The sequence below is a fragment of the Bactrocera oleae genome, chromosome 4 (genome assembly GCF_042242935.1).
Source record: "Bactrocera oleae isolate idBacOlea1 chromosome 4, idBacOlea1, whole genome shotgun sequence".
NCBI classification, from domain to species: domain Eukaryota; kingdom Metazoa; phylum Arthropoda; class Insecta; order Diptera; family Tephritidae; genus Bactrocera; species Bactrocera oleae.
In genome coordinates this window covers 39389668-39398420 of record NC_091538.1, presented here as the reverse complement: position 1 = coordinate 39398420, position 8753 = coordinate 39389668, and positions in this window count along the sequence as shown.

The following is an 8753-nucleotide window of genomic DNA, read 5'->3' as shown; positions in this document are numbered from 1 at the left end:
ACTTTTAAGCATCAATGTATTAACCTCAGAAAAAATCTTTCTAAGAGACTCAATATTATTAAGTATATATCAAGCAAAAAATCATTCATACACTCCAATACTCTCATCAATATTACAAAAGCCATAATACTCCCCAAGATCGACTATGGCTTACCTATCTTTGGCTGGTGCGCCAACACAAACATCAAGCAACTTGAACCCATCTATCACGCCTCAATTCGTCGCAGTATTAACGCTTTCCCTACATCTCCTATAAAATGCATCCTAGGAGAGGCTGGGTTTCCGGCATTGCGACAAAGAGTATACGATACCACGATTCAACTCATTCCAAAAGTTTTACATTCTCCTAACTATGAACTTCATAAGACTTTAATAGCTGCCTCCAGACACAAAAGAAATTTCCGGCTAAAGTCGACTCTTCGTCGATGCGTCAGATATTGTCAACTTTTGATACCACCGAATTTTAATAAAACCAATACGCATCCTGATTGGCTTATTAGCCAATCCATGATAGATACATCACTTCACACCCACAAAAAATCAAACACAAGTAACACAACTTTTCAACAACGATTTCTGGAGCTAGTTGACACTTACAAACAAAGAAACTTTACACCAATTTACACAGACGGCTCCAAAGCAACAAATACTGCCTTTGCAGCCACCTTATCCAATGGAACTATTATAACAGGGGGTATTCTTACACTTCACTCGTCTGTATTTACGGCCGAAACTTTTGCTATCTACAAAGCATTAGAGTACGCAATTCATCAAAAAGGTAAATACGTGATTTGCTCGGATAGCCTCTCCTGCTTGAACGCAGTAACAAACATACGTAACAGCTCAAACGTTATTGGAAAAATCCGAGATCTATGCATTAAACATAAGCAAAAAATTGCTTTGCTCTGGGTACCTGGCCACGTCGGAATTCCCGGTAATGAGCAAGCCGATAATGCAGCGAAATATTTCGAATCAGCGCCAACCTTTCAATATGAGCCCCAAGACTAAAATGATGTTAAGAAAATGCTTCAAGAACATAGTCGCAATAAAAGTATTATGGAGTGGAGACGCTTTGAACACCGATACACAAATCTCAATCCTGCTCGGAACAAAGTCATTTACCCCACCAGCATCAGTCGCCTACAATCAACCATTTTCACACGCCTAAGGATAGGTCATACTCAGTTATCACATCAACACATTCTCACCGGCAGGCAGCCACCAAATTGCCCTTACTGCGGGAACAACTTGTCCATCGATCATATTTTCAACAATTGTTTGGCTTTAAAGAGTATTAGGAATAATCACTTCATCACTGAGCAGTATCATAAATTATTAACTACACCATCTTATGATAATATTACAAAGATTTATAATTTTCTAGTAGAATGTAACTTGCAAAATAGAATATAAGTTTTACTTTAGCTTTTTCTTTATATTTTTTATTTATTTCATCTGGTACAGGTCTATAGAGATGTTTAACATCTGTGCATAGAACCAGGGCATTACAAAAACAATATATTTAACATCTTATTTTCTAATATTATAAATATTCTAGCATGGATAATAGTACATTACACTAAATATTGCGTGACAAAGTTATACATATAAATTATATATTATACCAAGTAAGAGCAAAAATTAATCACTTAATAGATAGCTAAAATTTACTATATTGATAAGTTATTTATCCAGGATTTTAGATTTTTGTTAAGAGATTTTTTATTACATGTTAGAATCTTCAAATTATTAGGAAGCATGTTAAAGTACTTAATTGCTATATAATATGCATTTTTAATGCTAATTGACTTTTTAATTTTTGGTAATGTTAGAGTATTAGCTCTAGTTTGTACTTGTTTGGTAAGATATTTTGATTTACACTTTTCATAGTATTGTATTATAGCCTTAACAATAAAAGTTTTCTTGATGTCAAGTGGCAAATTAGTTTCATAATTGTTTTCAAAGAACTTTAATAAACGGTTTTGCATATTTGTTATAGGCTGCAGAGCATTTTTGTAGGCTCCACCCCAGGCAATTATTCCGTAATTGATTACACTTTCGAAGAGTCCATAGTATATAGTTTTTAAGATTTTTATGTCAACCCATTTACTCAATTTGAAAAAGAGGAAAGCAAAGTATCTGACTTTTTTGGCCAGCTCGTTCACATGAAAATTTCATTTCATATGTGTATCAAAGTACAGACCCAGATATTTGCTGTGATCTACTCTTGTGAGTTCTCTGTTGTTTATATTTAGTATATAATTGACGGGTATACTATCACAATAACTGCCAAAAGTGATGTATGTTGACTTGTCTATGTTAAGAGATAATTGATTACTTCGTAACCATTTATTTAGTATCTCCAACCATCTATTCAGTCGTGTTTTAACTTCATTCCAATTTTTACCAGAGCAAAGCACTGCAGTATCATCAGCATAGGCTACGAGAGCCATTTCCGGTAGAGTATTGAAGATGTCATTTATATACATGATAAACAGCAAAGGACCCAATATTGTGCCTTGTGGCACACCAACTTTTACATTAGTTGTTGTACTAATACAATTGTTAACTTTTACACATTGTTCCCTTTCGTAAAGGTAGTTTTTAAGTAATTGGTGAGGTATTCCTCTAATCCCAAGCCTCCAGATCTTATCTAGTAGTATTTCGTGATTTACAGTATCGAACGCTTTTGCTAGGTCTAGAAAGACTAGGACAGATGGTAAATTTTTATCAATATTTTTATAAATAAAATCTGATGTAAGAGTTAAAGCATCACTGGTACCTCTACATTTCATAAATCCAAATTGGTTCGGAGAAATTAAACTATTTTTCCTACAGAAATCATAAAATCGAATATATATTATTTTCTCGAATATTTTAGCAAGGTTTGAGATTAGAGAAATAGGCCGATAGTTATTTGCTAAGTGTTTGTCCCCGGATTTATGTATAGGTATAATATCAGCTTTTTTAAGTACAGAGGGCCAAATAGCTTTATATATACAAATATTGAAAATATGCTCTAAAGGTATACTAATATCTTTGGCTATAATTTTTAAAATCTTACTGCTAATGCCGTCTACACCACCCGATTTATCTTTCATTTCTTTTATGATTTTTTCAATTTCAGTATAACTAGTTGGAGTAAGAAACATGCTATTAGGGTTATGCTTAACATTTTTATTTATGTCAATCGATATTTTATCAATTTTATTAGCTAATTCAACTCCAATATTACTAAAGAAAGTTATAAACTCATCAGCAATAACCTGGTTATCGGATATGATTTCATCATTACATACTAGATAATCCAGTACAGGCGTTGCTTTAGTTTTTTTACCTATTTTCGTGTTAACGTATTGCCACATTTTTTTACTATCTTTGGATATTTTTTTAACATATTTACTTTCGTAGTTATTTTTGGCAAGTGTTATAACTCTCTTTAGTATTTTACAGTACGCGTTATATTCAGATTTTACATTATTTCTATCCAAGTTCCATAGTCTGTATAAAGTTTCTTTTGTTTTACATGATTTTATAATACCTTTAGTTATCCATTTTCTCCTCGGTTTGTTATTGTTCTTAGTTTTATTTACTTTGGATCTTGAAACATCAATAATATTCTTTATATTTTCAATCAGAAGCTTAAAAAAAACTTCTGGATCTTTTATATCAAGCATATGGGACCAATCATGTAAACTACTATTTACTTTTATAAGATTGTGGTTAATGAAATAGGTTTCTTTAAGCATAGACTTTATAGGGAACAAATCCAGAGCAACAAAAATAGGATAATGATCTGTAAAAACATTGGCATAAGTAAAGGATCTGATTTTCTCAATATTTGATTTAACAAAAATGTTATCGATACAAGTACCCCCTAAGTCATTAGGTCTGGTTACACCATTGAAATATGGTATATAGCCACGATCTAATAGATTATTTAAATATTCATTTGTAGCAATATCAGAATTTAATAAATTGATGTTAAAATCCCCAACTAGAAAATGATTGTTCCCATGCTTGTTTACGTCTAAAAATTTAGTTATTGCATCTATAAAGTTTTCTTTAGGAATGTCTTGACATCTATATATACCCGATATTTTAAGATTTTTATTACCCTTCAATTTTATTATCGTTGAGATAATTTTCACGTTATCAATTACATCTATCTCAACATCATGTTTTAAAGATTTTTTAATATATAATACAACGCCATCAGCTCTATTATTTTTGCTACTATTATAGAAAATATTATAGTCATTCATTTCAAAAAAAGTATAACAAGAAAGGAGCCAAGTCTCCGTACAGACAATAATATCTGGTTTTATTACAAGATGTTCAATAAATAACTCTAATTTGTTGAAATTTGTATTTAGGCTTCTAACATTTAGGTGAACCATAAAGAAATTGTTATTAGGTAACGTATTATTTAAATTATATAAATCAATAAAAATTTCTTCAATCTGCATTTCTTCTTTATCAATCATCGGTTGTTTGTAAAGACCAATTTCCAATTTTACCTGGTGACTTTGGTATCGATGGTTTCACCGGATAATCAGTATTGTTTATTATTTTATTTATACTATTAGAGATATATTCACAACATGTATCCATAGCACAATGATTAGTTGGGCGGTTTTTCCGATATTTTTCATTATAGTACACGCAATTGAGACAGTTTATGTTAGTACTTTTACAGGTGTTAGTTAAATGATCACCCGCACACCTAAGACATTTAACCTCATTCTTACAATTTTTGTGTTTGTGGTTTGATCTTCCGCATTTATAGCATAAATTAAAATTAAAAAAATCATATACTTGGCAGCATTGATAACCAATGTACAATTTAAATCCGCAATTTTTTAGATGTAGGTATGACTCAGAGGTTAGCTCGAGTATCAATGACCGGATTCCAGCTATATTAACATTCGGAGCCGATGGCCACCGTTGCTTGTGCTCCTCTATGTAATTAGGTCTAATATTTGTATATTATTCCTAATAAACAATAATAATAATAATGAATTTTGTTTTAAAATTGGTAAAACTTTTACCGAAACGTTTCAATTGATGAAACAAGTTTATGGCGATGATTGCCTATCCCGTAGCAGAGTGCACGAGTGATCAGCCGAAATCATCATTGAAACTCATGAAAATAAAATTGAACATCTCCAAAACATCGATTTATTGCATTTTGACCGAACATTAGGGCTTACAAAAGGTGTGTGCACGGGTTGTTCCGCACAAATTGACTGACGACCAAAAATTGCTCAGAATTCAACATTCGAAGGACATCATTAAAGAGGCAAAAAAAGACCCGAACTTCCTTTACAAGATTGTGACTGGTGACGAAACGTGGTGTTTTCAATATGATCCCGAAACGAAACGCCAGAGTGCTGAACGGAAGCCGGCGGACGAGCCGAAACCCAAAAAATCGCGGCCGGAGAAGCCAAAAGTGAAGACAATGCTGATTTGTTTTATGATTCCAAGGGTATTGTCTACAAAGAATTTATTCCACCCGGCCTAAACGTTAATGCGGTATTCTACTTTGGAGTTTTGAAGCGGCCATACCGGGCAACGAGCTAAAACACTCGTTCGCCATGCATTTGGACCCTGCAAAAAGCTGTATTAAAGCAGAAGGAGACTATTTTCATTCTTACTCGAATAGTTTTAGGTGATACAAACAACCATTAGGTGACCAAAACAATTATAATCTGTAGCAACATGTTGCGAAATTACAATCAAATTTGGTACTTTATTAAGTTATATAATATTATGGGTCATAGACTCAATTAGTTTTATACATATCTATATTTTACTTCCCGGTAGTAAAAATTATATTAAAATCTCCTCAAATAAGACATTATTTATTTATTATATGAAAAATAATAATGCAATCATTATTATATAAAGTAAAAGAAGCACTAGCTTCAGAGACTTTCAGCTCGCAACTTTAATTATAAAGGTCTCATATATACAACAAGTAAGGAAGGGCTAAGTTCGGATGTAACCGAACATTTTATACTCTCGCAAAGTCAAATGGTATACTCGTTTCAGATTTCTTTGTGGATTGGCTGATATTTTCGGTAGAAGGTCAACTATAGGCACTAGGGTCCACATATTTAGTACTTAGGGGCTTGAACAGTTTTGGTTCGATTTAGACAATTTTTGGTCACAAGGTGGCATACTTTAAACGTATTATTCACGCAAAGTTTTACCCCGATATAATCATTGTTGCTTGATGAAAGTGAAAGAATCAGATGGAATTGAAAATGGTGTTATATGGGAAGTAACCGTGGTTGTAGTCCGATTTCGCCCATTTTTGCACTATAAGATCTCAAGATATGGCTTTTCACCTAAAAGTGGGCTGTGCCACGCCCACTGTCTAATTTTGAACGATGTTCCTATAAAGTCATCTCATACCATCCCAGAGATAAAATTTCATGTCTCTGGCGTGTTTAGTGCTTGATTTATCGCGCTTTTAGTAGTTTTTAACAGTACCGTTATATGGGGAGTGGGCGGAGTTGCCACCCGATTTCAACTATTTTCACACCGTCAATAGAAGTGCTAAAAACATTTGCTTCCAGTGAATTTTGTTATTATAGCATTAGCGGTTTAGGAGATATGCACATTAAACCTATTAGAGGCGGGACCACGCCCACTTTATAAAAAAAACTTAACTTTACTTTAACTGCAGATGCCCCTCCCTAATGAGATCCTGTGTGCCAAATAACAGTCTTGTATCTTATTGCGGAGCTTAGTTATAGCAATTTTTTGTTTTTAATTAATGGCGTTTTGTGGGCGTGGCAGTTATCCGATTACGCCCATCTGCAATACCAACTGTCTCACGGTACCAAGAAACATGTCTACCAAGTTTCATAAAGATATCTCAATTTTTACTCAAGTTACAGCTTCCACGGACGGACGGACAGACGGACGGACGGACAGACAGTCACCCGGATTTCAACTCGTCTCTTCATCCTGATCATTTATATAATATGTATATATAACCCTATATCTAACTCGATTAGTTTTAGGTGATACAAACAACCGTTAGGTGAACAAAACTATTATACTCTGTAGCAACAGGTTGCGAGAGTATAAAAATGATATCTCCCGTGTAAAAAATATTTACAGACAATATGCTTTTTATGCAATAAAAATTATATGTTATAAATAAATTTAGAAAAGGAAAGATTAACTTAAATATATTTTTTTAACTTTGTTCGAGATAGGAATTCAGAGATTTTATTAATATTTACAATAGATGTTTACTTTTAATAAATCAAGAGCTCTATTGTTCTGGAAGATACTGGATCTTGCAGAGTTGAAGTAGGGGCATTCATCTGGTAGACGGATTATGGATAACGTCGACGAGTTGCAATATGTGCAGGGTGGAATTCTGTTTACATTTAATAGATGAGAGTGCGTTAATGACGCGTGACCAAGGCGAAGACGAACAAAGGCCTTGATGTCATGGCAGCGGCCTGAGGGTGGGTAAAAAGCTAATTCCCATCCTGATTGCAGCTAGCGTAGTGGTGTTTTATGGATTTTTGCTGTGAAGCGATTAAACGGATTATATCCCTTTTTTCGATGTAGTCGAAGGCAATCAATGGCTGTGTTGCAGCCAGTTGGGCGTTCTAATCGGCCCATTCATTTCCAGTAATGCCAGTGTGTCCAGCACCCACATAATTTTTATGTTTATGTTACCAATTAGTATGTTTCTAAGTTGCGAAATGAGGTAGGACTAGTTGGCTCCATTTAGATGAGCTGAGATTGTTGACTTGCTATCTGTGCATATTCACGTTTTTATATTATAGTCACGAGCTGGAGGTAATGCATTATATATGACTGCTGCCTCTGCGGTGTATACTGAGCAGTAGTTGGGTAATTGTCCAGCTTTTATTGTATTTCCAATGTTATCAATAATAGCAAAAGACGTGTAGAAGTCGGCCTTGGAAGCGTCCGTAAAAATGAGTTTCCAATCTGCGTAGTGTTGTACAATAACTTCTTTAAACAAACTTTGGTGCACCCTAGAGTTAGTATTCTTCTTTTGATGTTTTTGAAGTTGAAGCTCGAGCGAGGTTTTTTAAGTAACCATGGTGCGGCTGAAAGAGAGTTTTCTACCGGTGCAGATGCAATACCTAGAACTCTAGCTAGTTTGATACATTTAGAGATAGTGGAAGAAATTTTGGAGTTGATCACACTGATTTCGTTAAATGCGATTACAATCCCTAGCGGGATCCCGTTGTACATATTGCACGTATTTGAAAAAGTGTTTTGATTTTGGCCGTGGTTTTTCGATTAATTAGGAAAGATATAACAAAATTAAAAATTTTTTTCACCAATTTGCCACTTCTCAAGCTGTCGTAAGATAACGGGCAAACCGACTCTCACGAAAGCTTTTTCGAAATCCAAACTGAAAATAGATACGTGATTTATTTTCGATAAGGCAGTTTTGGCGAAGTCTTCGAAATAAAGTCAAGCATCTATAGTGTCTTGCCCTTCCTTTAATGCCACATGGTTTGGGCTGAGAAGGTTGTTTTTTAATGCAAACCCAGAGATTGATTTTGATAGAATTTTTTCTAATACTTTTCCCATGCAGCAGGAGGAGTGGAAATTTGAGTCGCTCGACTAGTCGGACCATACAGATGCGAAATGATTAGCTATGTCTTTTAAAATTGAGCCATTCGGGTTATTGATACATTCAAGGTTAACTTGCGAATAGTAGCCTGATAGCATTTTTATGTCGGCCC